This window comes from Culex quinquefasciatus, chromosome 3, assembly GCF_015732765.1.
Source record: "Culex quinquefasciatus strain JHB chromosome 3, VPISU_Cqui_1.0_pri_paternal, whole genome shotgun sequence".
NCBI lineage: Eukaryota > Metazoa > Arthropoda > Insecta > Diptera > Culicidae > Culex > Culex quinquefasciatus.
The window spans coordinates 175,491,187-175,500,286 of record NC_051863.1 but is presented as its reverse complement, the minus strand read 5'-3'; the positions used below and the strand labels follow the sequence as shown (position 1 = coordinate 175,500,286).

The window sequence follows — 9,100 nt, the reverse complement described above, 5'->3', positions numbered from 1 at the left end:
CATTTCCTCTTGCCACCGTCGGAACGGAAAGTCAACTCAGTTAGTGCCCCAATTGGCAAACACTAATCCGCGCTCGCGAACCACGTTCTCGAATCAACAAATATCCCGCACAATGCCTCACCTAGCAAAAATCTCGACGACGACCGTTGGAACTGGTGTCGTCACCACGTGCCAATTCTCGGAATCGGGCATTCCCCGGAAAACCTATCGCGTCCACTTCCGGCCTCTCCAGCGCACCACTTCGACTCTCTGGAATGGCCCAATTTCCCGTACAGCCTCACACAACTGCTCCACCGATATGACACAGTGAGCTCGGCCAAGCTCACTCATCTCGCGTGCTCACCGTTCTCACAATCATCAGCTCAGAAGCGCAACAGGACGACCGTCTCCAGCTCATCCTACCTTCTTCCATCAGCTCTCACGTGCTTTTGTTCTCTCTCTCACCGCTGATTTCCCCACGGTGGTAACGTGCGTTTTCCGGGGTGAGAGAATTTCCTCACTCGTGGTGAGTATTTTTCAGCTCGCTAGTAGGCCAGCTTGGACCAGCGAGTTCAGTGCCGTCAGGAACTTTGGCGCGTTCGGACAGCCGCCGCCTGCTTCGTCGTACGCGCGAGACGGTCAGTCACGGTGCTCGGTGAACCTGTGAATGTGTGTGTGCGTGTTTGCATTAAAGGACTAAGTAGGCGCTGCTAGATGTGGTAGTGGTGGTCGTCATTGTCGTGGATGATGTCCTCCTTGCAAGGATCTGTATCACAAGAAGAATGCTTGGGGGATGCTGGAGTGAGAGGATTCTGAGAGCGGATGATTAACGAGGAGTGTGTGAGAAGAGCCTTTCTCGTTTTTTCTCTCATAGAAGAGTGTCCTGTGTGCCCACGAGCTAGGATCAGTACGCTGTTTTAATTCTTTTTTATTTAATATGTCCTCACTTTTCATGTTTAAATGACTTTGAAGTATTTCTAAAACAAAATTTTAAATAAAATATTGGATTTAATTAATTTTAAAAATGATGTATTCTAAAATTGTAATCTACATTCAAATTCAACAATCTTTTTTTTTCAAGTTTGCAAATTTTGTTGTTGTTACTTTCCTAAAATTTCTCCGAACGGATGCTGTGCACGTTTTCCAACATTAGAAAAAGAGAGCGTGAGAGAATGTTAGTGCGAGAGTCACCTGCTGATTGCACGCACACCTGTGGGGAGAATTCCACAGCTGGGGGTCGTCCGGTTGGGGGTGGTGCGGGGGTAGAGTGCAAGAAAGGTCAAGGGATCCGTCTGCGAATTGGGTAAGGATGATGGGGGGGACAGGATGTGAAGAGCTAGGTTGGAAAAGTGATAGGTGCTATATAATATATTTTTTCCTCTCATTTACTGTTGTTTTGATTTGAGAATTAACAAGTGTATTTACATTTATTGGAATTTTTAACATGAGACATTTTATACAATGCTTTTGTCTCTTCATCTTTATAATTACAAATATTAATAATAAATAAAAAATTTCAATATTTAAAACAAAAAAATCAATCGATTTTAAACTTTAAAAATACAATATCATCGTGAAACAACTTAATATTCCTGTCATTCTAGAATGACAAAACAGTTTCCTTTCTCTACCAAAAATAACAGAATCTAATAAAACACTGTTCAAAACAAATGCTTATAATTTTTACTTTTCAGCACTTGTTTTAAAAAGTAATACTTTTCTAAAATGTTTTGAATTAAGCGATGTATTGACTAAATACATGGACATTTAACCTACCATTCCAATCAATGGTATGGATCTCATTTCAAAACGTTGTGAAAATTATCTTTTTTAAAATGAATTGATTAGCTAAGCAAAATAGTAGTTTATGCAATTACACAAAAGTTTGTTTTTTTCATGACAAGTCGAAAATTTATCCAACGAGATTAATCAAATTGGACAAATACGACCAGTGCTGAATAAATCAAGTATTTCAACGAGTTCAAAACATTTCTAGAAAGCACTCTTTGAATTATTTTTTTATCAAATAGGATTATTCCTGCTTGAATATTTTTTGCCTCCGAGATAAGTATTAACCTGCATACAGAGGAAATTGCCATATGTTTGGCAGGCATATGCTCCTAACTCCTCTTTCTTAAAACTTTCTTAAAAACTATAAAATCTATTTTAGTGACGGTACATTTAACGTGCAAATAAAGTTTAAACATCTTAAATATGATTTAACAAGAAAAACTATGATTATCAAAGTAACCCCGGAATTAAATTTTTAACGTAACTATTTGTCTAAAAACTAACTTTTTTTTCCATTATAGTACATGGACTTTGTGTGGCCTACCCCAGTACATGTTTTAAAAATAATAATCTTGAGAAAAACCTTACCTGTTGGAAAATATTCCAAAAACAATTTGAATTCCTATCAAAGTCACTCCGGTTTACGGTATTACTTTTTATACAAATGCTGAAAAGTCTTACTTTCTAGCACCCATTTGAGTGCTTAAAAGTATTACTTTTCAGTTCTTGTTTTAAAAAGTAAATCTTTTCAGTCTTTTTTTAAATAGTGTTACTTATCGATTCTATTATTATTATTTTTTTTGAGAAAAAATTTAGGCCGTAGTATCAGAATGACACAAAAAGTGAGTAGTTTGACAATGGAGTTGCAAAAAGTACCACCAAAAGACCATCTTTATTTGAGAGTTTTGGATGACAAACTTTTATCATTAGAAGCATTTGATTGGGTGGTTATCTTTGTTTATAAGGTAATTTAAACCTGGATTTCCGGATAGAGTCACTTCATTTTTCTTTTTGAAATCGCGCATATGTTTGCTAGGATCAAAGCTGAAATGAAAATTGATTTCTACAATCGAATTACTTCGATAACATTTTTATGTATTGTAAATATGAGATTAAAAAAATGGGAGACTAATGGGAAATAGATTGCTTTAAAATAAATGCTCCTGTATTTTTCAATGCTCAATTTTGCGTTCGGGTATTATCTAATATTCATAAAAAATAGAAAAAAATATGAATTTGTACATAAAACCATCGGTTTTCATCGACCTTTCTGAAAAAATACTCAAGAACCCTTTAAAAATAATCAGATTCACCCCACCTAATTTCAATAATGCGCCCTTCTTTCGTTGTGCAAAATATCAGACCTACCTTTTTTCTTATCTTAGGCCGATGCAAATATTTAAAAAAGTTTTTGTCCCTCGGCCCTGGCCGAGGTCAAGGGGGGGGGGGCAAAAAAATAAAAAAATATAAAAATTTAAATAACAAGCCATAGTCTACACATTTAAATGAAAAATGTGTTTTAAAATGCATTTTACACTTGTTCAGTTGTTTTGCAATCATTAGTTTTCAAAAAATCTAAGATCTGACAAAAACAAAAATTGTATCGAAAAAAAAGATTTTGCATCGAAAATTTTCAAAAAATCTTAAGATTTTTTAATAAACCCAGACATGCTAAAAATGATTTAAAACGCAGAAGAATGTATTTTAATTTGATTTCAGCTGGTTGCACTTGAATTTTCATTGAAATTTTGAAGTTTATTGTAAAAATATTTTTTTTGCCCCCTGATTTTTCAGGCCAATTTTGAAGGGGAGGGTGACAAAAACTTTTAAAAATATTTGTACCAGCCTTAAAGCTTTTGGAAAAACGTGCTTTGTCGTATTGGTCATGTCTGTTACATAACCACTTGAAACGTTTTGTATTGAAGATTTATTTTTCTTTTTAAACCTTTTCTAGGAACATTTTAAATTTATTTATGTATATTTATATAAATAATGATGCAAAAGGTATGGTTCATTCAAGATTTTTCTCAAGACATCCTTTATATGGAGACGCATGGTGATTAAGACATTTTTTTAAAAAACTTAAAATACCATACTTCTCCATTTGTTTTGCAATCGTTTGTTGAATTTGTCATTTCCTTGTTGAAACCACCCTAATGTGCGTGTGCTTTTTGTCGGGAGATCGCTGCGTGCGTGAGTGAGATATGAACTGGCAGACCGTGGAGAGAGAACAACCCAGCTGTGTGAGAGAGTTGACGGAGCACGCGAGAGAACGAATCTCGCCATTAACGAGTAGTGTGGGTGGAAGGCTGCCATCATCATCGGCATGCCAATGACGACGACGATGTTTCTGCTGGTTGGTTGGTTAGTTGGTTAGAAGATAGGACGTGACGACGAGAAAGGAGAAAGGAAAGAAAAACAGTTTTAAATTAGAGGAACAACCGGGCCAGGGCGACGAACACACAATGGTCAAGTGGAGAACGAATTGTGGAACAGGAATTGTAGGTTTGGAGGGAAAAGTGTGAAGGTGGAAAAGTGACCGAAGCAGATGAAGAAGAAGTTCTCGAAGGATTCATCTGGATTCGACGGTACGGAACGAAGTTTGGAGTTATTTTGGGCTGCCTGGGGGCGGCCAGAACCGTTGGACCAAAGTGGCTGGAAAAAGTTTTGGAGGCTTTTTCTAGCCACAGTCGGGAAAAGTGTGCAAATTTTCCGTGGTTTTTTCGTGGTGGGAAAAGTTGAGGAAAATCGTTCACACGAACGCTGAATGCGAGATGGCGAACGCGCGGTGGAGTGATTTGACTTCGGAATTTTTGATTAGTTGATGCTGGAATGTTGCTGGTCTCGGATACACACAATTCGGCAATCCGCAGAGAAGAAGGAAAAGTCCCGGGGATTCTGCGGCCAGGGACGGAGTTGGAAAAACGAAATTGTGCATTTGTGCGTGAAAATCATTAATAAAAGCTCAAAAGTGTTCCCAATAGATGCTGGGTCAGTCGTCGACGTTAATTGAAATATAATCATCTGTTGAAACCCGGAGCAGAACCATCGGAGAAGAAGTCCTGGTGGCCCTCGATGCCAGCAGAAACTGGTGCAGCGCGCTCCAAGTGAGATGAGCGGAGACCAGACTCCAGGTGGTGAGGGATGAGGTGAGGTGATTCTCATCCTTCTCACTGTCGACGACGTCGGACGTCTCGTCCGAATCCCATCATCAAGACCATGGATTTGTGTGAATTTCACTAAAGTTTCTCAAACATAAAAAAGTGATTTCATGTTTGTTCGAAGGATTCGTTCCAAACAATGCATCCTTGAAGAGAGTCATCATGCTTCGAGTCAGTTTGCGGTCATTGTTGTTCAGCAAACTCAGTACAAGAAGAAAATACTCAAAGCACACAGCTAGTAGCAAGTAACAAGTAGAAGAATTACACGGGAAAGTAATCGCCAAACGGAGAAGAAGAGAGTGGAGGGTGGAGTTGTGTTGTGTATTATGTAGCCTGTTGTCAGCAACAGGAGCCTGTGTGCTGTCGGGGAGTAACAGGCATGTTCTGTGTAGCAGCATCAGTATCAGCAGCAGGCACGAGAGTGATGTTCTCTGTTGTTTAGGGGAGGAAAAGGCAGAGAATGGACGGGGTGGGCGGTGAAGAAGCAAACATCACCGTTTTTTTTTTGGTTGAGATTATCGATTTGTGATTGAAAAGTTGAACGGAGTTGGGAAAATTTTTCGAGGAGGAGGTCATGGTTTTTGAGTGCACTAGTTCAATAGAAGGATTAAGTGGAGAAAATTATTCTCACGAAGATTCAAAGGCCATGATTACATCAGCACAGTTGAACTCCTAAGAAGAACTTTTTCTGTCATTATAAGCCAATGCACCACGAAAAAACTTCTTTGTGTGATCACAACATCTTGCTTCATTTCTTGGCGGAAGCATCTCTTTTGACAGCTCTTTCCATATGACTTACATTTTATTTTTTTATGTTCCAATATTTTGCATGAAAATACAAAAAAAGTGTCTAAACATAATTCTCTGGTATGCCCTTTAACTTCCAGAGTGGCCAGTAAAATCCCATGTTTTTAATTCCCAACTTTTTCCAACTGTTCCAGAATTCCAAATAAAAGGCAGTTAGAATTCGAAGTACAAACTATAAAAAAGTATACAATATTTATAAATAAATTAAATAAAATCAAACCATTATCAATTCAAATTACTTCAAAACTATCACAATTTTGATTCAAACAGAAAACTTAAACTATGTTAAGCTTTTCTCAATAATTACATAAAATTTCAAGGCTCATTAAAAAAATGGGCTTTTTAACAATAATTACATAAAAATTCAAGGCTCATTAAAAAAATGGGCAGGTTTCTGTTCCTCGAACTTTTTACTGGAAAATATAAAAAAAGTAGTGCAAAAAGTTATAATCAAATTAGACCGTTGAAAATATTTTTTGAAATTTATGTCGCCCCCCTTCTAAATTGGTCCGAGAAATTAGGGGGGCAAAACAATTTTTTTTTCAAAATACTTCAAAATTCTAATGGAAAAAGAAGTCTAATGAACTGAAAATAATTTGAAATGCATTTTCCTGCGTTCAAAATAATATTTTGCATATTTGATGCATATCGATCAACAATATTTTATTTTTTGTGAAATTCCGTTGTACAGTATTGCAAATACTTTTTTTTTCTCGACAAAAAAATAGTTCGCCAATATTTTGATATTTTGAAAACTAAAGATTGCAAAATATATGGGCAGGTGTAAAATGCATTTTGAAACATTTTTTTTTGTTTGAAATGTTAAAACCTTGGCTTGTAGGGGAAATATGCCCATTTTAATCACTTTAAGCCGTTCGACCAATTTTCATCACTTTTGCAGTTTTCCGCTATAAAATCAACATTTTCAGATGTATCAACAATGGAGAGTTGCTTGCTCACTTCTGTTTGAGCTATTTATTGCTCTGGAACCGTCAAAAACACTTTATGAAAGCTGTAATTCATGATCAAAGTGCTGATAGGCCGATAATAGAAATAGGCTGAGAAAGGGTATAGTTCCCCTAATTTAAATTTTTATATTTTTTTTTTGTTTGCCCCCCACATCGACTTTGGCCAGAGTCGATGGACATAAATTTCAAAAAATATTTGCAACGGCCGTTATATAATTGGAATTTTTATCTAAAAATGCTTAAAATGATTAATTTGTTGGTTGTTAAATGGTGCGTTCTTATTCAATGTAAAATCTAGTTTAATAAAATTTCATACTTTAAATCTCATTAAATGCAATGATTTCGCTAAGACATATTCTTAAACATTTGAATAACAGCCTAAACAAATCTGAAAACCCCATGGATCTTTAATCAAAACAAAAATAATAGGATTTTATTTTGTAGTTAGGCCAATGCAAATATTTTTCAAAGTTTTTGTCTCTCGGCTCGGGGGACAAAAAAAATAAAAATTGAAATAGTTTTCAACATTTAAATGCAAAAAGTGTTTTCAAATGCATTGTTCACTAGTTCAATTGTTTTGCAATCATCAGTTTAAGAAAAAAAATTAAGGTTTGAGGAAAATAAAAAAAAATAGCGGAAAAAATCTTTTTTGCGATAATCGAATATTTTCAAAAATTCAAAATGTTGTTCAATGAACACAAAATTGCGAAAAATGATTCTAAACGCATTGAAATTTTGAAGTTTTTTTGGAAAAATATTGTTATTGCCCCCTGATTTTTTCGGGCCAACTTAGAAAGGGGCCACAAAAACTTTAAATAAAATTTGCACCAGCATTCTGATGAAATAAAAATCAAGCACTATTCACATGTTTTCAACACATTTTTTATGATGTTTGTATGGGATTCCTAAGAGTCATTGTCTCAAATATTGGTTTATTCTCATGTCGATTGAAATATTGAAAGGAATCTTTGAGTATGAACCTTTTTAATATGATGCTCATGGCGAAGTAAAAAATATTGTTAAAAAATTATTTAAAAGCTATAAAATACTGTTCAATCAAGTATGCATGAATTTTTGCAATTTTCTTGACTTTGTACCAAAAAATAGCTAACTCCCGACTTTAGAGATTTCACGACTTCAGTGGTCACCCTACTTTGATATTGTAGGTCAAATTTGGTTAGCGTCTTACTGTCCAGAAACGCTTATCTGTTTCACGAGCAAAATTAAGCAATTATTGAGAAAATTGCGTTTGAAGTTTCTATTCCACCACCCTTGGTATACAATAAGGTTTGCACTAGGATTTATTTTTGTAGTTTTTTTTTACAAATTTGACGGTTTTTTGAAAATAGGTAAATAATAAAATATGTAAGGCCACTACAGATATTTTCTGAAGTTTATGTCCCTCGGCTCTGGCCAAAGTCGAGGGGGGGGGGAGGAAGCAAAAAAATATAAAAAATTAAATTACAAGCCAGTTGCTTTCCAATCATGATTTTTCAAAATATCGATGTATTGATGGATTTTTTTTGGCGAAAAAAAATTCGTCAGACTGTACTTTGGAATTTCACGGAAATTTCAAATGTTAAGTATGGGTCATTCCATCTCAACTGTGCACGAAAAAATGCAAATTTGAAAATTACCCTCTCCGATCCTGCTCAAATTTGGCAGAGCTGTTGATACTATCAAAGCATGCAAGAATCCCGAATTTCATCCAAATCGGACCACCCCCTCCATTTTTGTACCTCTCCAAAAAATTGACTTTTTGGCGATTTTTGACCAAACCTCCTAGTTTCAAACGGCGATAGCTCAGGAACCACAAATCTCAGAAGGTCGGTCTTAGACTCAATTTTGAAGGAAATTGGACGTAGAATCCATTTCCGTGATCAAAATTTTGATTAATTTATTTTTTCTACCTGTATTGCGCAATTGAAAACTTTAAACGGTCGTATCTCAAAACACCCCAACTTATTTTTTTTATTTGACCTCACCATCGTGTTCCCCGGCCAATTTTACATAAGAATCACTTATCGACAAAAATGAATATGTTTCGTTCCAGAGATATCGAATTTTAAAGTTTTGTGTTTTCTAGATTACCTACATCAGCTTCATTCGCCGCATCTGCAGGAAGCACACAGGCGAGCTGATCAATAACTGCTACCTGGTGTTCTGGGAGATGATTAATTTAATTTATATTTTTATAATTTTACGCAAATATTTATTCAAATGGCTAATAGGGGAAATTCTCGTATGTTTGCCAGGTTAAGTCCTCGCTCCTAGTTTCATCCAATTTGCTCATTTTCACTATTTGAACAACAAAATTTGCAAAACTTTTGATAGAAACTTGCTTGTTCACTTCTCATTGAGCTATTTATCACTCGATTTCAGTTGAAAACGCTT

At 35.7% G+C, this 9,100-nt stretch overlaps 1 protein-coding gene across 1 annotated transcript in view; it reads left to right on the top strand.

Moving 5' to 3' along the window:
* Positions 1–3,989: 3,989 nt before the first annotated feature.
* Positions 3,990–9,100, top strand: part of LOC6040654 — a 110,329-nt gene continuing 105,218 nt past the window's right edge. The window contains exons 1-2 of the mRNA XM_038261361.1: positions 3,990–4,358; positions 4,755–4,924. The gene's annotated coding sequence lies outside the window, so the exon portion shown is untranslated. The remainder of the gene's footprint in view (positions 4,359–4,754; positions 4,925–9,100) is intronic.